The sequence below is a fragment of the Festucalex cinctus genome, chromosome 1, assembly GCF_051991245.1.
Source record: "Festucalex cinctus isolate MCC-2025b chromosome 1, RoL_Fcin_1.0, whole genome shotgun sequence".
NCBI lineage: Eukaryota > Metazoa > Chordata > Actinopteri > Syngnathiformes > Syngnathidae > Festucalex > Festucalex cinctus.
The window spans coordinates 4,149,977-4,173,412 of record NC_135411.1 but is presented as its reverse complement, the minus strand read 5'-3'; the positions used below and the strand labels follow the sequence as shown (position 1 = coordinate 4,173,412).

Here is a 23,436-nt window from a genome sequence, read left to right as displayed (position 1 = left end):
CAGCTTTTTCTGTGATTTTTTAGTCATTCAAAAATATTTTTGGAGATTCACACCGAAGTTACGAGGTATTGGCAGGATTCTGATTCCAAACTTTTACCCTTGACTTCTCATTTCAAAACGAGTAATCCATCTTGTTCGGTGAGACGAATAAACATTTGGTTTCCCCGTCATAACAGCCCTCTGAGATAAACCCTGAGGACTGCAACAAAACTGAGTTTTGACACCCCTGAGCTAGTCTAACAGCACAACAACCTCCCAAAATCCCCACTTAACTGGCATTGCTGCTTGAAAGCGCCATCTTTTCTGTCATATGTGTGCACGTAAGGACCCAATATTATTTGTTGAACAGTTGTGATTCTTTCATAAACAATGAATTAAACAAGTTTCCTCCTGTAAACGTCATGTAACATATCATTTATACGCCTTTAAGGCAAGTTGGAAAATGTCCGAAGTCCTCTTGATTTTAACAAATTTAAATCACCATAAATCACGCTGTCCAAAAAAAAAAAAAAAAAAGACCAGAGACTCTTGGGTGGATTTACAGATTTACAGTCTGAGGTAAAACAGCAAGGATGTTTAAAAAAAAAAACTGTGCTACTAATAATTCTGGGGTACATTATCACAATTCATTATAATCCACATTTATCCAGATTTCTCCTTACTTTGGAAGCATGTCTTATTTTGGTATATTTGAATTTGATAATAATGTCGATACACAGTTTCATTTGATAAATCTTATGATTATTCTAGCGAAGTTTTACATTCATAAGTCTAAATTTACACATAAGAAACAATCCTTTATTGATTTTTTTTTTGTACCCGTGAGAAATTATTTTTTGTCATTGTCTGGTTGTCTGTGCAAAAGCTGTAAAAACGTATAACTATTGCAAACTTATCATTTATTTATATGATTTTGTATCAAACTATTTTCTTTTCTTTCAGTTATACTATTGATTTTATTTGGTTTAGCTTTTGTATGTTTTAACTTTCCTGGCGTGTTCTATGTTCTAATTGTTTATAGTGTATACAATGATTGTATTATTTCCCCCCAAATATTTTGTATACTGATTGAGTGAATAGAGATTTAAAAAAATAAAAACTAAACTGGGCTACTCGTATGTACAGGAGATAAACATTTTTCTTCTTATTCGTCCGAGTGCAGTTTAAAGGTCTATTTATTTTTATTATCCAAATGAATCTAGAATTAAACGTATAATTTTATGAGCTTTTTTTTTTTATTATTATTTTTAAGTAAAATTAAATATTAACATTTTCGTGACATGAGATTTGTCCAACTGTAATTGCCGTAGATTTCACGTGGTAGCAGAAGAGCGACTCCATTCCAGGCACGACGCGTTTACGCTCGGCTTCACTATAAAAATAATTCAACACGAATTCGTACGGAACGAACTGACACATCGACACTTTGCCCCGTCACTACGTTATTGAAGTCAAACATAATTGCTACGTTTCGTGTCTGGTTCAATCGTATCTCTCGGCCCTCTTTATTTTGCCTTAGCTTAGCTTATTTTAGCTTAGCTTAGTTTAGCTTAGCTTGCTAGGCGCCAAAAAACGAGACGCGTTTGCTATCGCCAAATTGGCTCAGCAGACGTCAATCGTGAGCGTAAAGTGTCGTGAATATCGTGTGAAGATGTTCACAATGGCGAAAGTCAAGTACGAAGAGGAGCTTTGTGGAGCACAGGAGGACAACGAGCGACAACGTCAACTGCTGGACGCCGTTTACAAGCAGCCTCGAGTTGTGTTGAACAGAGCAGGTTTGTCACTTGTTTCATCCACACTTTTCAACCATATGTCCGAATTTATTTTGAAAGGAATCTTCACCGGGGCACTTTGTTACGATACACAGTTTTTTTTTTCTTCAGTCGGTTTGGTACATTTCTCAGTCGATGAGAATTGGATTTAGCAGAGCTACAACTGAGGTAAAGCTAGCCGCCTTTTCTTTTTACGCGGTCAAGTCAGCCGCACTTTATTTTTTCTGTTCGCCCTTTTCTAGGATTTACGGTAGTGTGCTCGAAGAGACCTGCAGCAAAACTGGCGACATCTGCCGATGACTTGATGACAATGCTTGCTCTGAAGCTTCCGGACAATTTCCACCAGCCAATCATAACGTAGCGGGGGCGTGTCCTGCCCCTGACTTCCGCCGCACGTATACTTTGGTTTCCGGAGTCATCACTGCCGCGGCGGGCGGGTACATGGCATTTAATCATTATTTCTTATTCGGTATTGAACTGAATGCAGCCTCCACACAGGACGCCCATCACCATTTTTGAAGGTCTACGACACCATTTGTTAAATGTCAGCATGTGTGTAAACTCGTTTCGGTGCGCGTTGATGCTTCTCGGCCTTAGTTAGCTTAGCTAATGTTCCCCCAGAGCTATTTCGGACCAACCGGGAAATATTTAACCTCACCATTCCCCATTTCATCTCGTCACTGGACAGGTGGTGAACGAGCGCACACCCTCTAGATGAATCGATTCTTAAAAAAATAAAATAAAATTCAATCGTGACAGTATTATCAACTCACCGTTGAAATTTGACTTGACCAAACCAATGTGTGTGTTCTTCTTGTGTCCTGCAGACGTCGCTGAGAAATATCTTAGTCCTGACCAACAGAAGGTGAAATCTCCTCAAGTGAAAGAGGAGGAGGAAGAGCATCCTTATTTTAAAGAAGAAAAAAAGTCCCCTGGTGTCAAAAAGGAGGAGGTTGAGGATGACGTCACCAAGTCACCAATGACCTTCAAGTCATCAATGACCTTCGCCCCTTTAAAGAGTGAAGACGAAGTCAAGGGTGAGAGTGAGGAAGGCAGAGGGGCGGAGCCTCCAAACAGGATCTTAAATCCTCAAAACATGATTCCAGAAAGTGATGCAGACCACTGGGGATCATCAAAAGCAAAAAGTGATGACATAAGGTCCCTTTCTTCTCATGACGATAATGATGATAATCTGGATGGTAATGATGAACACGCTGATGGTGACAGGTCGTGTCACACTGACGACAAATCTTGGGAGTGTTCTCACTGTGGGAAAACATTGAGTTCAAAAGGAAGTTTAAAAATTCACTTGAGAAGACACACTGGGGAAAAACCTTTTTCTTATTTAGATTGTGGCAAAAGCTTCTCTTTGAAGTCAAATTTAACAAAACATTCAAGAACACACACTGGGGAAAAACGTTTTGCTTGTACCCACTGTGGCAAAAGCTTCTCTCTGAAGTCACGTTTAACAACACATACAAGAAGCCACACTGGGGAAAAACCTTTTTCTTGCTCAGATTGTGGCAAAAGCTTCTCTTCGAAGTCAAATTTAACAACACATACAAGAATACACACTGGGGAAAAACCTTTTGCTTGTTTAGATTGTGGCAAAAGCTTCTTTTGGAAGTCAGACTTAACGACACATACAAGAACACACACTGGCGAGAAACCTTTTTCTTGCTCAGATTGTGGCAAAAGCTTCACTCACAGGTCAGCTTTAACAATACACACAAGAAAACACGCTGGTGAGAAACCTTTTTCTTGCGCAGAATGTGGCAAAAGCTTCTCTTTGAAGTCACATTTAACAAGACATACAAAAAGCCACACTGGCGAGAAACCTTTTTCTTGCTCAGATTGTGGCAAAAGCTTCTCTCACAGGTCATATTTAACAGTTCATAAAAGAAGGCACACTGGCGAGAAACCTTTTTCTTGCTCAGATTGTGGCAAAAGCTTCTCTCACAGGTCATATTTAACAATACATACAAGAAAACACGCTGGTGAGAAACCTTTTTCTTGCTCAGATTGTGGCAAAAGCTTCTATCGGAAGCCCCATTTAACAAGACATACAAGAAGCCACACTGGCGAGAAACCTTTTTCTTGCTCAGATTGTGGAAAACGTTACTCTGACAGGTCAAATTTCAAGAAACACACAAGATCGCATGGGAAGAAACCGTTCAGTTGCAGTGTTTGTGCTGAAAGATTCTCTTCTAAATATCTTGCTGAGAGACACGAGTGTGCTGGTGAGAATAGCAGCCATTAGGGGTGTTAAAAAAATCGATTCGGCGATATATCGCGATACTACATCGCGCGATTCTCCAATCGATTCAATAAAAAAAAATCTTTTTTTTTTTTTTTTTTTTTTTTTTTTTAAGAGCTCAGAATTGTTCATTCGGTAGTTTTACCGATTCAACGTCTTATCATCATTGCCTTTTTTTTTTTTTTTTTTGGTGTGTGAATCGATTTTTAAACTTCCATTTTTAATGGAAAAATATTCAACAAAACGTCTGACTTCGGGTTAGGATTCACACCTTGAGCATGGAAGAATGTTATATGAACGGAACATTAAGCCTTAATATTTTATTTTAATGCTGTTCAAGCATGAAACAGATTACAACCTCTATAAGACTGAAATTTCAGATAAATAAATACATTTTCATATAAATCTTCCACTCTACAAGCTTACTGATTAGTATTTTCTAAATTTGAATGAAAAAAAATCGCAACAATCGACTTATAAATTCGTATCGGGATTAATCGGTATCGAATCGAATCGTGACCTGTGAATCGTGATACGAATCGAATCGTCAGGTACTAGGCAATTCACACCCCTAGCATCCATCTTTGAAGCTTCAAAAAAATGAAGGGAAGTGAATCTGATATGTTATTTCGTAATAACACAACATTCAAAGCTGCCTGGGGCCTGTCATAATGATTCACGTTCATTACTCAAATAAAAGTAGAGATATTAGGATTTCAGAAGACTTAAGAAGTATCAACTCCAGCGTCTTACTTAAAAGTGTAAATGTAATGCTTTCAAAACTACTCAACCTGTTAATATTAAGTTTTTGACGTTTACTGTTAATGTGTTTAAATGTCAATTAATGTCAGTTTTTTTTATGTAATTTTGGAAGCTATTTTTGTTTGTTTTGCTTCTGAATGTTGTTAATGGTTGTGTTTGCTGAAGTTCGTAGGTGTTGTGTTTTTTGCTTGCGTGAAGCACATTGAGTTAGTTTCCTTGTGTATGAAATCGAAATAAAACCACCTTGTGTTGCCTTGCAATTTTCCGCAAATCAGCGTCGAGAATACCTTCAGACACACAAAGCCATCTGGGATTCAAATTTGCTGTTGAACAGTGTCATCTCTGAAATGATTGACGTGATGGGCGTTTCGTCAACATTGAAGGAAGGTCCGTCAACGGCGGGCGTCCGTTTTGTTGTCGATTGGCGATTGACGGCTAACTTAAAAAAAAGGACGAATGAACCATTGACGGAAGTAAGTTTCCTTCCGTCAATGTAATCATCAATCCGTCACACCGTCAATTAACATATCCCAATGACAGACGTCAAATTCGTCAATAAATGTGTGACTGTGTGTAAGATAGATAATAGATATGTGTCTATGTGTGTCAATACGTCGATAATATAATCGATGCAGTATGTGTCTATGTAGCGTCTTCGTCATTCGCCCCACCATGAGGTGTTCAGGTAGTTTTACGTAAATGTATGAACAAACGGCCGACGAATTTGTGCAGAAATTCAAACAATTGGCGATTGATGAAGGCACAGTAGGTTTTTTAATTGTGACGAGACGGGCCTGAAGTTTCCAGGAAGTTTCGGAATTTGTTGAAAAGAATCACCCAGAAAGAGTGTTCCAGAACTAATTCATTTGTGCATTTTACTTGGATATGTTCCTCGCTGTCCATCAGCCCGTCAATGACGCTGATGCATGACGAATGACGGATTGATGATTACAATGCCGCTGAGATTCAGATATTGACGGATTTACGAAGACGGAAGATGGTCCTGAGACCTAGCAAGAGCTCGTCTTTTATATCGCCCTCAATATTCCAATCACTAACTTTTTACTTTTATTGGAAGGTAAGTGTTGCGTCAAAACTTTGCTGGAGGAAAGTGTGAAAGTCACAGATGACAAAAACTGGCCTAAAGTCATTTGTATTACTTGCAGTACAAATAAATATTGCATATATCAATTAAATATCAGATACTGTTTCAAACATTTATTAATAGCTAGGGCCGGTACATTATAAGCTATTACAACAAATTAAACTCATCCCTGATAATAAACATTCAGTTTACTTCAAAATGCTTGTTCAACTTTGATGGCGAATTTTTAAACTGCACATTCACCACAACAAACTGGGGCTCTTTTCAATAAGTCCAATTTAAACAGGCATTTAAACTTTACGATTATATCGGGAACAAAACACTGAAAAAACGGGAATGAGACTTTCGAACTGCAGCAAAAATGGCGACATCTGCCGATGACGATGACAATGCTTGCTCTGAAGCCTCCGGACAATTTCCAGCAGCCAATCATAGCGCAGCGGGGGCGTGTCCTGCCCCTGACTTCCGCCGCACGTCTACTTTGGTTTCCGGAGTCATCACTGCCGCGGCGGGCGGGTACATGGCGTTTAATCATTATTTCTTATTCGGTATTGAACTGAATTCAGCCTCCACACAGGACGTCCATCGCCATTTTGAAGGTCTACGACACCATTTGTTAAATGTCAGCATGTGTGTAAACTCGTTTCGGTGCGCGTTGATGCTTCTCGGCCTTAGTTAGCTTAGCTTAGCTTAGCTTAGCTTAGCTTAGCTAAGCTTAGCTCGCTAGCCGCTAACAAAGAGAAGCACACAACACGTGGTCAGGAAGAGATCAAGTGTGACTTTGTTGACACTATTGGGCCAAAATGTCTGCGCGAACGACACCAAAGTACGACGAGGAACATTTTGGAGTAAAGGAAGAGAACGAGCAACATCTTCAACCGCTGGACGATGTTTGCCAGCAGCCTCGAATTGTGCTACACACAACAGGTTTGTACACTTCTTATTACTCTCCCTTGCTCAGCGCTACTATATAGAGTTAAAAAAAACAAAACAATAAATGCAGTCATTACTGTACACAGTAATTCAATAAGCCGAATCGGAATTACAACTGCGCATGTGCGGCCACTGGCTCTTATGCTTCCTGTTTCGGGGTCGTTGCTATCCAGATCGCCATATGAATGCATTGGAAATAACCGAAAAGAGTCATTATTTTTGATTGATTTATTATTGTTTAAGATCAATAAAGTCAAGTCTAAGTCTTGTAAATTATATTCATATTTAATACTGTATATAAAGAGCAAGTGGAATAAAATAAATTCAAGACCTGTGGGTGGGATTTTCTTTTCTTTTTCTTTTTTTTCTTTTACTTCTAACATGATGAGCATATACTATAAACAGTGCTGGGGAGAATACTTTCAAATTGTAATCAGCTACATAATGCTGAATCCTGTCTCAAAAATGTATTTTGTAACGTATTCTATTGCATCATTCAATGTAGGGGGTATGGTAAAAATTTCATATCACGGTTCTATTAAAAAAAAAAAATAAATAAATCACAATCTCGATTTTATCACGATTCTTTTTTTTTTTTTTTTTTACATATATTTTTAGACTAAACTTCACATTTTTGAACATTTTTCTAATATTTAAAGCATATTTAAAATTTATATAAAACCCTATGCTGTAAACACTAGTGTTGTTCCGATACCGTTTTTTGGCCCCCGATACCGATACCCAGCTTTGCAAGATCGCCCAATACCAGACCGATACTTGAGTTGTTTTTTTGTTTTTTTCCTCAACATGAAAAAGCTGTCCTGCTATTGGTTCAGAGCATTCAAGGGCCAATAGGATATCTTAGATCGGCATTCAGTGAACATGTCACATACCAGTGAATGTCGTGCACCAGCAAGACACAAGATGCTGCATTGAAAATCCTATATTAGTGTTAGAATTAATGGTATCGGCATGTTACTTGTGAGTAGTCACCGACACCGATACTGTTTCAATGAAGTATCGGCACCTCTGCCGATACCAGTATCGGTATCGGAACAACACTAGTAAACACAAATGGTAATGAACAGCCTCAGTTACTTCTTTCCACCGCTTGCTTGCTTGTTTTCGTTTCAAGACCAAATATTAAGCAAATGTGTGTTTCTGTAAGAGGTGTTCATTTATGGAATAATTTTGGTAATGACTTGAAAAGATGCAAGTCAATCGTTGAGTTTAAAAAAAAAAAAAAAATGTTCAAGAGTATTATTTGGATCAGACGTGAACCGGTACAATTATAGAAATGAAATGAAATGTTCTTTTTGATTCCATTGTTTGGGTGATGAGGGTTGAATGTGCGAGTACGATGATGTATTGTTGGGGTGTGCGCCCAGGGGGTTCATGCACATGCGCTATTGGCAATTGTGTGTTGAAGTGGGGTTGTCCACATGAGTATGATTGCACGTTTTCTTTTATTGCGATGTGTTAATTTACTGTTGAAATACGATGTAAGGGATAAGCAGTAGGACTAGATGTTTTAACTTCTTCCTACTCCCTTTGGACATGTAAACAATTTCTAATGATTGTTATGAGGGTTTTTTTTTCCTCCCGATTTTTATTTGCTGTTTGTTTATGTTTGTATGTTATGTTTACATGCTCAATAAACTTCAAACTTTTTTCCATATGGAGTACCCTTGGCAAATGACTGTGTTACCGTGGATAGTGTTAGCTTGGAGCTGCTAGCGGCTGGTCTCTGTCTCTGTTAGTTTTGGCTGTCTGCGTCCAGTTTCGGGGTCCGTAGGGAAGTCGAATCTCTGATTCTGAGTCTGGGGACTCTGAGGTGGGCTCACCTATCTCTGGGGTCAAAGTCACTTAGGTGGTTGGAAAGCTCCTCGGTGGCATGGCCCCGAGGGTGGATGAGATCCACACGGAGTTCTTAAAGACACTGGATGTTGTGGGGCTGTCATGGTCGACACGCCTCTAAAACATTGCGTGGACATCGGGGACAGTGCCTCTGGATTGGCAGACCGGGGTGATGGTCTCCCTTTTTAAGAAGGAGGACCGGAGGAAGTGTGTTCCAACTATAGAGGGATCACACTCCTCAGCCTCCCTGGTAAGGTCTATTCAGGGGTGCTGGAGAGGAGGGTCCGTCGGGAAGTCGAATCTCGGATTCAGGAGGAGCGGTGCGGTTTTCGTCCTGGCCGTGGAACAGTGGACCAGCTCTACACCCTCAGCAGGATCCTTGAGGGTGCGTGGGAGTTCGCCAAACCAGTCCACATGTGTTTTGTGGATTTGGAGAAGGCGTTCGACCGTGTCCCTCGGGGAGTCCTGTGGGGGGTGCTTTGGGGGTACGGGGTACCGGGCCCCCTGATACGGGCGGTTCGGTCCCTGTTTAGTCCACATTGCCGGCAGTAAGTCGGATTCGTTTCCAGTGAGGGTTGGACTCCGCCAAGGTGGTCCTTTGTCACCGATTCTGTTCATAATTTTTATAGACAGAATTTCTAGGCGCAGCGGGGATCCGGTTTGGTGGCCTCAGCATTGCATCTCTGCTCTTTGCAGATGATGTGGTGCTGTTGGCTTCATCCAGCCGAGATCTCCAACTCTCACTGGAGCGGTTCGCAGCCGAGTGTGAAGCGGTTGGGATGAAGATCAGCACCTCCAAATCCGAGACCATGGTCCTCAGTCGGAAAAGGGTAGCGTGTCCTCTCCGGGTCGTGGATGAGATCCTGCCCCAAGTGGAGGAGTTCAAGTATCTGGGGTCTTGTTCACGAGTGAGGGTAGGATGGAAAGGGAGATCGACAGGCGGAGCGTCTGCAGTGATGCTGTTGTGGTGAAAGAGGAACTGAGCTGCGAGTGAGCAGTCTGGCCGGGGAGGCAGCCCCGACCCACCTTTTTGTCGGATAAATGTTTGGTGAGCCTCCCTTGTTCTGCTCTGGAGGTACATTGTCTTGAAAAAGGTTTTTTTGAAAATGTAATAACTTTCCTCATTGTGCCGCTCCCTTCTCATGTAAGTCGCTCGCTGCGCTGCCCACCCGAACGTCAGGGAGGAGTATCAATACTCAGAACTACAATATCGATACGGTACCATTTTTATTAATATCGATACATGTCTATGTATCGATATTTTGAACAGACCCCTACAGATGATGGCTGGATGTATCGTGTTTTTACGAACACGCATATAAAGGTACTTGTTCTAGTGTGGGTGCTGTAATTGGCGATCCAAGATCGCCGATCTTCTGCGCATGCGCGTCACCGATTGTGCAGGGGTTACCAATAGCGTCTTGACACAAATATCCAGTAATAAATACAGATGTTTTCTTTAGGGAGTCCTCTTTGTAAATCTCACTGGAACGGCACAAAGTTCCAGCGTCGTCACCTTGTCCAATGCAGATTGGTGACGCATCACTGACGATGACCTTCATCCAGTCATCCGCAGTCCATGATTGCCTCTCCTCAGTCCATTGCAGTCTTGTTCTTTTTTGTTTAAGCGTCAGTGACGTTTTCCTTTTAGCTTTCCTGTATGTAAATCCCATTTCCTTGAAGCGATTTTGCAGAGTTCTGTCACATACATTGACTCCAGCTTCCTCCCGTTTCTTCTTCATTTGTCTCGTTGTGCATTTTCTGTTTTCAAGACATATGGCCTTTAGTTGTTTGCCTTGACGCTTAGATGTCTTCCTTGGTCTACCAGTACGCTTGACTTGAACAACCTTCCCATGCTGTTGGTACTTGGTCCAGACCTTCGGTACAGCTGACTGTGAACAGCCACATCGTTCAACAAGTTTTATAATCCTGTCTTTGGTCTCAAGAGACATCTCCTTTGTTGGAGCCTTGATTCTTGCCAATCCACTTGGTCCAGCAGCCCTCTAAGTTGTTATAACTGCACTGTTTTTAACTGCCGAATAACTAGCAGATGTCATTTGAGGCAGGTTCCCAATTAAGGAAAGGAAATTGACTGGGTGTCCTTATTTTCTGCTCAAAATGGAGTGATTGCATTTTTTTGTCTCAGAATGGAGTGATTCCATATTTACTTCCCTGCACTTGCTCTTATAAAAGTAACATTGACTGACCAGCACGAAGTTTTTTCTTCATTTCTTTTAGTGTTTCTGAAAACCAAGATGTTGCACTTTGGAATAACCTTACGACTGTTTCATGCTTTTTATCTGAGTTTGATCTACACAATAAAACGTCTGAGTGAGTGCTTGTCCAAGACTGGTGACTCCATACTTTTTGCTAGGGGTTGGAGCTACGACTTCCTGTTGTTAATGCACGTAGGGCCGCCCACCATCTTACGTGTGTCTTGCCGGCGGCAACAAATTCATTCAAGCTTTTATTTAGCGATTTTGACGCAGTTTGTTTTGTTCCAAACACAAGACATGTAGCGATGTTCATTTTCTCCCTTTTCAGTCTAAAGAGACCACAAACAAACCCTAGGAAGGATCTTACTTAGTCTTGGTGAATTGGAGTAAACAATAAGTGTCCGTGCGAAACCTAAATATTTGTCCTGGACGTCCAGGTGCCGCAAATATGTTTTTTAAAATAGATTTGACGCATGCATTTTTGCGTCAACTGCTGTTTCTGGTCGACCAAACCGACTTGGTCGACTTTTATTCCCAGCCCTAGACCAAGCCAAATGCGTGTTTTGTCTTTGTAGACGTCGGTGAGAAATATCTTCGTCCTGACGAACAGGAGTTGAAGCCTCCTCATGTTAAAAAGGAGGAAGAACATCCTCACATCGAAGAGGAGGAAAAGCCCGTTCATGTCAAAAAGGAGGAGGTTGAGGATGATGTCACCAAGTCGCCACCGACCTTCGCCCCTTTAAAGGGTGAAGATGAAGACAAGGGTGAGAGTGAGGACGATGGCGGGGCGGAGCTTCCAAGCAGCAGCTCAACTCAACACATGACGACAGAAGGTGATGCAGAACACTGGTGACCACCACAAGCACAAATTCATGATGATATAAGAACTAGAGATGGACCTATATTTTTTTTTTCAGGGCCGATACCGATGGCGATTATTAGTAGTCAAGGAGGTCGATAACCGATATTTGAGGCCGATTTTAAGTAAGGGGGGGGGGGGGGGGGGATTTGTGTCAAAATTTTTCTAAAATACAAAAGCCAATCTTGACTTTGTTGGATTGTCTAAAAAAGTGAAAGTAAGCAAGTAACTACCATATCGCTCTAGTTTTCAAGAGTAAATATTTTTCCCCAAAATTAAAAACAAAACAAAACACCTGAAATCTTAAACTTCACATTTCTGTCACAAAAACAAATGGTTCAGAAGATTCCCATCTCTTATAAAGTGAACTGAAAATTTTGATCAATAGCTCCCAGACCCTAAACTGGTTTTCGGCCGTCAGATTTTGAAAAAGGCCAATGCCGATATTCGTCAAAATGCCCAATATCGGCGCCGATAATCGGCCTATATCGGGCTATGTTATATATATGTGTGTTAATATGTTATATAACTGTTAGGAACGTTCTCAATGTGGTAAAAAAAAATTTTTAGCTCAAAATGGAGTTTGAAAGCGCACACCACACGGGAAAAAGGTTTCATTCATAAGTCAACTTCTGCAACAGACAAAAGAACACAAACTGGTGAAAAACCTTCCGTCCATCGATCAAAGTGCTCCATGTACGGTGTTGTCGCCAACCCTTTTTTTTTTTTTTTAAACTCACACTTGAAATTTGACTTTACCAACCCAAATATTTGTTGGGAGTTAATAATTGCACCTCGACCATCACACATAATCCGCTGTCACTTGTTCCTCTCTGCAACAAGTGAGCAGGAAGTGACAAGTGTTGTCCTGAAATGAAAATCGCAAAAGTCATACCTCCCTTCAAAAATGGAAGCAACCACAGTTTTACAAATTATCGACCAATTTCTTTATTGCCGCAATTTTCAAAAAAATTTGAAAAACTTTTTTTTTTAATTCTCGTTTGGAAAGATCCAAACGAAAGAAAAAATATCAACTAATACATAAAGGTCAATATTGTTTCATAGCAAATAGAACTATGGCAATGGCAATAATTGATGCAACTGAAGAAATCACAAATGCACTCGACACAGAAAATTGCAGTTGGGGTCTTCATTGATCTCAAAAAAACTTTTGATACAATTAACCTTTCTATTCTAGTAAATAAATTGGAATAATATGGGATTAGAGGAGTTGCTGGTGACTGGATTAAAAGTTATTTAAAAGGAAGGTTACAATATGTTCAAATGGGGCAGCACATATCTGGACAACTTGGCATTGCTTGTGGTGTTCCCCAGGGGTCCGTATTAGGGCCAATATTATTTAATATGTAAATTAACTCTTTTACTGCCATATGTTATCAAAAAACAACCCCCAATGCCAGCGGATTTTAAGCATTTTAACTTAATTTTTGATGTAAACTGAAAATTATATTGTTTTGCTACATATATAACATGGGTACCACATGAAAGATCACATTCCATTCTTTCATTAGAAAAAAAAGTGTGTTTCTACCTTATTCCGTTCTTTAGTAATCACCATTTAAAAACAGGTAATTTGAGTGACATTGAGCGAAAATTGGAAAAAAGATACATTTTCTCCACAACAGTGACTTTCATACTAATATTTTTTGTTTAGTGACGCTCCGTCAAATTAGGTTTAATGTGACAAAGGCTGTGATCATTCACGACGGCCTTGAAAACGTTCGATTTCATCAGATTGCGTCATGGTTCATTGTAATTCGCAGCTCTAGTTAGGGCCCGAGCAGCTTCCGCTGTGAGGTTAAATAAACTTGAGTTGAGTTGAGTAATTCCATACACCGGCAGCCCATTGACAAGAGATACAATGCTGCCATCTGCTGGCCATAGTTAGTGGATGCTTTTGATTTCATAACTCATTGACCTGGCTGCGCTGCACTTGGATGTTGCACTGACCACTGATATATTAAAAACTAAAAATGTAGTTAACTTGAACTTAACGTTCATGGCGGCATACGTCGTGATTTTACTAAACGTTATTAAACGTTTTTGGCGGTCAAAGAGTTAATAACATTTTCAATGTGTCTCAGACATTCAAACTTGTACTTTTCGCGGATGACACTAATATATTTTATAGGGGTAATAATTATCATGAGCTTGTGAGTGCTGTGAATAATGAACTTGATAAAATAAAAATGCGGATTGATATGAATAAATTATCGTTAAATGTAGAAAAAACAAACAATCTTTAGTAAATCTAGAATACATTTTGAATCGCAGATAACTATAGATGGCATCCTAATTGATAATGTAAGTGAGATTAAATTTGTAGGTGTTATAATTAATAAATTTATCTTGGAAAGCCCATATCAGACACACAAAAAATAAAATCTCTAAATGCCTCTCAATTTTGAATAAAGTAAAGTCATGTCTTGATCAGGATTCTCTCCGTACATTATATTGTACGCTGGTCCTCCCTTACTTCACATATTGTGTTGAAGTGTGGGGTAACACCGACCAGTGTACAATAGAGCCATTCATCATATTACAAAAACGTGCTTTGCGGATTATACATAAAGTTGGATTTCTTGAACATACACACAATCTTTTTGCGCAGTCAAAATTACTCAAATTTAAAGATCTAGTTAAATTTAATACTTTGATAATCTGATATAAAGCATTTAATAAATTATTGCCAATTAATCTACAACAGTTATTTCAACTTAGAGTTAGTTCATAATTTGAGAGGATATGGAGACTTTATAATGCCCAAATTTAGAATAAATTGCAAACGTTTTTGTGTGTCAGTATGTGGTGTGAAATATTGGAATAGTCTGGGTACTCGACATAAGCCATCCCAAAATATTTTCAGATTTAAAATGTTATATAAAAACATGGTTTGGTCACAATATGTCGGAGGACCTTGAATTTATAAATACTTGGTGTAAATGTGTCCTTGCTGCTACTACTGCTGTTATTGTCTATTACTAAAGTTATGTATGTTTATGTCTTATTCTTGGAATATATAATGTATTACCATCGTTGGTATGAACCATAAAAATGTGATATCTGTTACCTACGAAAACATCACCATTATTAGCACTTAATAATTCAGTTAATGGTATGCCATTATATTGTCTATATATATGATAAAAACATTTTTAAGATAGCAAGATGGTAACTTGCAGGAAGTACTGTATATTTGTAATTTTATAGATTAGAGACGGGGGTGGGATTAAATAAATTTTCTTCTTCCCACTCCCTTTCAGGCAGAATCAAATTTTAATTTTTTCTCTGTTCATATTATGAAACTACAGTATGACTTGTTGTTGCTGTGTTCAACTGTACACTATTGCCTGAAATAAATGAAAATGAAATGAAATGTGTTTCTCTTCTTGTGTCCTGCAGATGTCGGCGAAAAATATCTTCGTCTTGATGAACAGGAGGTGAAGTCTCATGTGAAAGAGGAGGAAGAGCATCCATATTTTAAAGAAGAAAAAAAGACCCTTTGCGTCAAAAAGGAGGAGGTTGAGGATGACATCACCAAGTCACCAATGACCTTCGCCCCTTTAAAGAGTGAAGATGAAGTCAAGGGTGAGAGTGAGGAGGGCAGAGGGGCGGAGCTTCAAAACAGCATCGCAACTCCTCAAAACATGATTCCAGAAAGTGATGCAGACCGCTGGGGATCATCACGAGCAAAAAGTGATGACATAAGGTCCCTTTCTTCTCATGATGATGACAATGATGATAATCTGGATGGTAATGATGAACACGCTGATGGTGACAGGTCATGTCACACTGACGGCAAATATTGGGAATGTTCTCACTGTGGGAAAACATTGAGTACAAAAGGACGTTTGAAAATTCACATGAGAACACACACTGGGGTAAAACCTTTTGCTTGTACCCACTGTGACAAAAGCTCTGATACAAACTCATGTTTAACAATACATACAACACACACTGGGGAAAGGCCTTTTACTTGTGCACACTGTGGCAAAGGTTTCTCTGACAAGTCATCTTTAACAGCACATATAAGAAGGCACACTGGTGAGAAACCTTTTCCTTGCTCAGATTGTGGCAAAAGCTTCTCTAGCAGGTCAGCTTTAACAAAACATAAAAGAATCCATACTGGCGAGAAACCTTTTACTTGCTCAGATTGTGGCAAAAGCTTCTCTCGGAAGTCAAATCTTAAAGTACATACAAGAACACACACTGGGGAAAAACCTTTTTCTTGCACAGATTGTGGCAAAAGCTTCTCTTTGAAGTCACATTTAACAAGACATACAAGAAGACACACTGGCGAGAAACCTTTTTCTTGCTCAGATTGTGGCAAAAGCTTCTCACACAGGTCAGCTTTAACAGTCCATACAATAATCCACACAGGCGAGAAAGCTTTTCCTTGCTCAGATTGTGGCAAAACCTTCGATGACAAGTCAGCTTTAACAACACATACAAGAAAGCACACTGGCGAGAAACCTTTTTCTTGCTCAGATTGTGGCAAAAGCTTCTCTTTGAAGTCAAATTTAACAGTCCATACAAGAACACACACTGGGGAAAAACCTTTTTCTTGCACAGATTGTGGCAAAAGCTTCTCTTTGAAGTCAAATTTAACAGTCCATACAAGAATCCACACAGGCGAGAAACCTTTTTCTTGCTCAGACTGTGGCAAAAGCTTCTTTCAGAAGGAACATTTAACAACACATACAAGAATCCACACAGGCGAGAAACCTTTTTCTTGCTCAAATTGTGGCAAAAGCTTCTCTCACAGGTCATATTTAACAATACATACAAGAAAACACGCTGGTGAGAAACCTTTTTCTTGTTTAGATTGTGGCAAAAGCTTCTTTCAGAAGGAACATTTAACAAGACATACAAGAAGCCACACTGGCGAGAAACCTTTTTCTTGCTCAGATTGTGGCAAAAGCTTCTCTCGCAGGTCAGCTTTAACAGAACATAAAAAAAACCATACCGGCGAGAAACCCTTTTCTTGGTCAGATTGTGGAAAACGTTTCTCTGCCAAGTCGTATTTAAAAAAAACCCACACAAAGTCACACACTAGGGAAAGACCTTTTGCTTGTGCACACTGTGACAAAGGTTTCTCTTTGAAGTCACATTTAACAAGACATACAAGACGACACACTGGCGAGAAACCTTTTTCTTGCTCAGATTGTGGCAAAAGCTTCTCTTTGAAGTCACATTTAACAGTCCATACAAGAATCCACACAGGCGAGAAACCCTTTTCTTGCTCAGACTGTGGCAAAAGTTTCTTTCAGAAGGAACATTTAACAAGACATACAAGAAGCCACACTGGCGAGAAACCTTTTTCTTGCTCAGATTGTGGCAAAAGCTTCTTTCAGAAGGAACATTTAACAAGACATACAAGAATCCAGACAGGCGAGAAACCTTTTTCTTGCTCAGATTGTGGCAAAAGCTTCTCTCGCAGGTCAGCTTTAACAGAACATTAAAAAAAAACATACCAGCGAGAAACCCTTTTCTTGGTCAGATTGTGGAAAACGTTTCTCTGCCAAGTCGTATTAAAAAAAAAAAAACACACAAAGTCACACACTAGGGAAAGACCTTTTGCTTGTGCACACTGGCAAAGGTTTCTCTTTGAAGTCACATTTAACAAGACATACAAGAAGACACACTGGCGAGAAACCTTTTTCTTTCTCAGATTGTGGAAAACGTTTCTCTCCCAAGTCGGTTTTTAAAAAAATACACAAAATCACATGTTGTGAAGGAACCTTTCGGTTGCAGTGTTTGTGCTAAAAGATTCTCTTGTAAAGAGCTTGCTGACAGACACGAGTGTGCCGGTGACAATAGCAGCCATCTTTGAAGCTTAAAAAAAATGAAGTGAGTCTGGTGTGCTGCAAAAGTGTCAATGATTTTAAAAAAAAAACAAGAGTCTAGGAAATATTTGATCCCCCGCTGATAATTATTGTTCTTATTATTAGTAGTTGGATTAAAACGCTCGCTCAAACGCTGATCTTTGAATGATTCTCAGATCAATTTATTATAATTCAACTATTCAAATTGTAAGATCAAGTTATTGAATGTTTTATTTGATGAACAGAAGACAGGGATGTGTCATAAGTCATATCGAATATGGATAGAGTAAAATGTGTGTGTATATTCCTCTGTTTATATGATGTGTGAATGAGCTCAGCTCATTCTCGAAGTGATGCACCTCATCTCTTCATTCATGTTCTCTCAACACCACCACACTGGATGTCAAATGAAACGGACAAGATGACGTCCCACCTTTATTTTGAGCGGGATTTCCCTGCCTACGAGTTTTACAAAACTAAACTCGTGCTATGCTAACATCGAATATTGCGTTTAAACCAAGATCCCGTTTGAAACAAAACGCACAATTCAGTCATGACCAAAACGATTTCCAGCCAGTTGGAATTCCGACATTCGTTTGATGTCACAAATCTTGCGTTGGATTAGAAGACGCAATAGCGACGTCCCTTGGTGAACAAAAACAGTTCCAAAGTCCATTGCATAAATTGCAAACGCCCCGCCAAAAGGCACCCCCCTTTCCGGCTTTTTGGTGTGATGTAGCATGCTGGTAGCTGTTCTGAGGTTGTACCCGCCCCGCTGCAATATGATTGGCTACAGCGTTGCTGGAAGGATATGACGAGATAACCATGGACGCCGCCATATTGGATTAGCAACCCATGAAGGGGTACCAAAAAAAAAAAAAATGAAAACAAATGGTTCAGAAGATTCCCAATGAAATGTGTTACCTTCACGGACCATGGGACACTGCCCAACCCGCGTCACCACAACACAAGGATTGCTACAGAAATTGAAATTAAATCAGAGATGTTATGTCATATAAGCAGGTGTAACTTTATTTTGTCTACACTTTAGCATGTGTGAGTTTACTGACTGAAGATCGGCAAGATTTTTTCTAAATATGTATACTGAATTTATTTATTTATAAATAGTGTTTACATGTATGTTTCATGCCACATGAAAAGCTGGGTATGTTGAGTGGTAAAGTGTAGGTGAAAAAAAACTGATATTAAAAGGCTTAATTTGCCTTTATCTTACGATCCTGTAATATATAATAGATATTGTTCATTATAATTAACTTTTTGTTGGGGGGAAAAAAATACTTAAATGGACCTTGAAAAAAATAATCGCAGATATCGCATGATATCGCGATCGCATTTTTTTGGGTGAAAAAAAATCGCAATTAGATTATTTTCCATAATCGTTCAGCCCTACTTGAAATTTGACTTAACCAAACCAAATATGTGTTTTATCGTCTTGTGTCCTGCAGACGTCGGTGAGAAATATCTTCGTCCTGACGAACAGGAGATGAAGCCTCCGAATGTTAAAGAGGAGGAAGAACATCCTTACATCGAAGAGGAGGAAAAGCCCGTTCGTGTCAAAGAGGAGGCGGTTGAGGATGATGTCACCAAGTTGCCACCGACCTTCGCCCCTTTAAAGAGTGAAGATGAAGACAAGGGTGAGAGTGACGAGGATGCAGGGGTGGAGCTTCCAAGCAGCAGCTCTTAATTTCAGTTAAAAAATAATAATAATAACAATAATAAAGGGGGGGGGTGTTGGGCTGTGTCGATATTAGTGTAAAAAAAAAATCTAAAATACAAAAGCCAATCTTGACTCTGTTGTGTCATCTAAAAAAGTGAAATGGAAACTTAAGTAAATACCATATCGCTCTTTTCCTTTTATTATTTTTTGAACATATAAACAGATGAACAGCAGAGATAAAACAAAAAACAACAACAATCAAAATAGAAGAAAATCCCAATAACATAATCATTCAATTAATCAAAACTTACATGTTCAAAAGGGAGTAGGAAGAAGTTAAAAACTTATCTAGTCCTACCCCTTTTACTAAATATATTTAAACTTATTTCATTATTAATACAATTTTAATTTACTAATTATTAAAAAATAATAATAAAATAATAAATGATATATATAACCCAAGTTATATATATATATATATATATATATACACACACACACAAGTGCACTTAACATATTCACATTTACCAAAAACATATATACATAAATTTACTAAACATATACCATAATACCTATCCAGATCACTTACACATACTCACATGTACATTTTTCATATACTGGTCTGACATAGATAATTTTTTTTAACTTTACTTTTAAACATTTTTTTAAACTCCAGCATTGAGTCACAATTTTTCAGAGCAATTTCCAGATGATTCCACAGATCAACACCTTTTACAGATACACACCTTTGCTTAATATTTGTTCTTGTTTTGGGGTTTTTGTACACACTTGTACCCCTTATATCATAAGGAGTGGACTGTGTCTAATTTCAAATAACTTCTGAGTACTGTGGCAGAGTAAATTGTTATAAACTTTATACATTATTTGGGATATTTTAAAATCCACCAAGTCATAAAATTTCATTGCATTTAATTTAATAAATAGTGGATGTGTTGGCTCTGTATACTTTGATCCATTAATAATTCTTATAGCTTTCTTTTGCAATTTGAAAACGGTGTTAGTATTTGTTTTATATGCCATTCCCCATAATTCCACACAATAGGTCAAATATGGTAATAATAATGAACTATATAATATATATAATGATTTCATGTTTAAAACATCCTTACTTTTATAGAGTATCCCTATGATTTTTGACATTTTCTCTAATTTCCTACAGGCAATATTTTTCCCCAAAATTTAAAAACAACTGAAATCTGCCACAAAAACAAATGGTTCAGAAGATTCCCAATGAAATGAAAACTAAGTTATATTAGAAAATGCAATTTCTGGAGAAATTGCGGGTGAATGCAGGAAGGGTGAATAAAAACCTGTGGAATGATTATGAATAATATTGAATGATATTGAATGACGATATTGAATGACCTGGAATGCTATACAGTGACCTGGAATGACCTGAACATGCTAAATTTGGAATGGTTTGAATTTATACAGAAATATAGAAGCAGTTGAAGGAAGAAAAATAGCACACAAATAAAAATAAATTAGCAAGAAACAAATTAACAAGACAACAAGAAAGAAGTCGAGTGAGCAATGTAGGAAGGAGCAAGTAATTGAGGAAGCAATGGAGTCAAGAGAGAAAAATTAAGTGAGCAATGAAGTAAGGAGCGTAGAATCGAGTAGCAATGGTGTAAGGAGTGACAAATTGAATCGGCAATGGAGGAAAGATTGAGGACTGGAGTAAGGCTCACTTCCTGTTGAAATCGTGTCCCTTCCTGTTGATGTGACGCCACTTCTGGGTCACTTCCTGTTCATTTTAGGCCATTTCCGGGTCACTTCCTATTGAAATCAGGTCACTTCCTGTTGAAATCGTCTCACTTCCTGTTGATTTGATGCCACTTCTGGGTCACTTCCTGTTGATTTTATGCCATTTCTGGGTAACTTCCTGTTCAAATTGGGTCACTTCCTGTTGAAAACAAGTCAGTTCCTGTTGATTTCAGGTCACTTCCGGGTACTTCCTATAGAAATCAGGTCACTTTCTGTTGAAATCGTGTCCCTTCCTGTTGATGTGACGCCACTTCTGGGTCACTTCCTGTTCATTTTAGGCCATTTCCGGGTCACTTCCTATTGAAATCAGGTCACTTCCTGTTGAAATCGTCTCACTTCCTGTTGATTTGATGCCACTTCTGGGTCACTTCCTGTTGATTTTAGGCAATTTTCGGGTCACTTCCTGTTGAACTCAGGTCACTTCCTATTGATTTTAGGCCTTTTCTGGGTAACTTCCTGTTCAAATTGGGTCACTTCCTGTTGAAAACAAGTCAGTTCCTGTTGATTTCAGGTCACTTCCGGGTCACTTCCTATTGAAATCAGGTCACTTTCTGTTGAAATCATGTCACTTCCTGTTGATTTGACGCAACTTCTGGGTCACTTCCTGTTCATTTTAGGCCATTTCCGGGTCACTTCCTTTTGAAATAAGGACACTTCCTATTGAAATTGTGTCACTTCCTGTTCATTTGATGCCACTTCTGGGTCACTTCCTATTGATTTTAGGCCATTTCTGGGTAACTCCCTGTTCAAATTGGGTCACTTCCTATTGAAAACAAGTCAGTTCCTGTTGATTTCAGGTCACTTCCGGGTCACTTCCTATTGAAATCAGGTCACTTTCTGTTGAAATCGTGTCACTTCCTGTTGATTTGACGACACTTCTGGGTCACTTCCTGTTCATTTTAGGCCATTTCCGGGTCACTTCCTATTAACTCATTCACTGCCTTGGACGTTAAAGTGAAAAATAGCGCCCCCTGCCTTTGACGAGTTAATTCGTCAATCCCTTTTTTTTTTATGGCAAGCTGCGGATAAAAGTCTGGGGCATCAGATGTGTGATTTTCAAGGTTGTAGCCTATTTACTTCCACCACTAGATGGCCTTGGAAGTGAGCTTATCTACCGTGAAGCACCAGCGGAAGTTGAGGAGCGGAGCAGAGTGGAGCATATTAGCATAGCAGAGCATATTAGAATAGCAGATCAAGCATTATGTCTACTTTTAGACAGCTTACAACTGGAGGAGAGTTTGTTAAAACCAAAGTCCAGCCAGAAACGTAGAGGATCGTCATCTTTGAACGATAATGACGATCAAAGAAGGGAAAAGATGACGTTGAGGAGCAAGGTACCACGTGTGCAAACAGAGCCGCATGTTAGTCAACCCGTGAGCTCACAAGGCAGTCAGGAGAAATCTGTTGCTGCATCCATCGATTCCACTGAATGGACGGACACGTCATGCGACTCATCGGATGAGTATCTGCCCACAAAAACCCCTGGCTGGAGCGAAGACTCGGACACATCGCAGAGTAGCGATGACGGTGAGAGCTAACGTGCTAACTCGCTAACTTTGCCTTTACTCGCGATCTCCTCGTCTTTCCGTTACATGCACTTCATTTATTACACTGTTGCCACAGTTGCCATTACTAACGGCTGTACAGATGATGCATTTTATTGCTGTGGACGTAAATGTGTTGCGATAATGAGCTAACTTGCGCGATCGTCAAATTTAAACCCATCTTGTACGAGTTGTGTTTTTCTGTCGATGTGGGTGGGGATAAAAATGTGATACGGAGTACAGCATTGATGCTAGAAGGACGAGTTAGTCTTATTTATTGTTCTTCTTTCAGTGATCGACATCTGTGCATGTATATAAAAAGCTAGACTAAGTCAAGCAATGAGGAGAAAATGACTGGTGTAAATCGAAGGGTATAAAAGGGCAGGAAAATGTTTAGCAAAGGGAAAAAAATCCAGGCAGCAGTGAAAATCATATGCTTCTATTATTTACAGATTGGCCATCCACCAGTCGGGTCTCACCGATTGGCAGAGCAAAGAGAGGGAAAAAAAATAAAAAAATCCGCAAAAAACTATAGCAATAAAACAAAAAGTAATCTTTTGATTCTATGTTTCACAGCAGGTACATCCAGAAATACTGCGGCTGCTTTGTGTGGGGCTAAGAGAGGTAAAAACGTGTTTAGTACAAATCACACCGCATCAATAAATACAAATTTCATGGTATTTATTTTTCTGTAATTTATAGTTGGATCATTGAACCGTAGTGAGGATCAATCCTGGAAGCAGACACACTGGAGGCCCAAAAGGATTCGCTTCACCGCTAAGCCCGGACCCCAGGGCTCTGCTGCGGAGCTGGAGTCAG

General features: G+C 39.2%; 1 pseudogene across 1 annotated transcript; it reads left to right on the top strand.

The window, feature by feature from the left end:
- Positions 1-1,329: 1,329 nt before the first annotated feature.
- LOC144007691 (uncharacterized) lies at positions 1,330-19,065 on the top strand (annotated as a pseudogene). The gene is made up of 3 exons (XR_013280312.1): positions 1,330-1,775; positions 2,600-3,889; positions 15,779-19,065. The product of XR_013280312.1 is annotated as an uncharacterized LOC144007691 (transcript).
- The last annotated feature ends 4,371 nt before the right edge of the window (positions 19,066-23,436 follow it).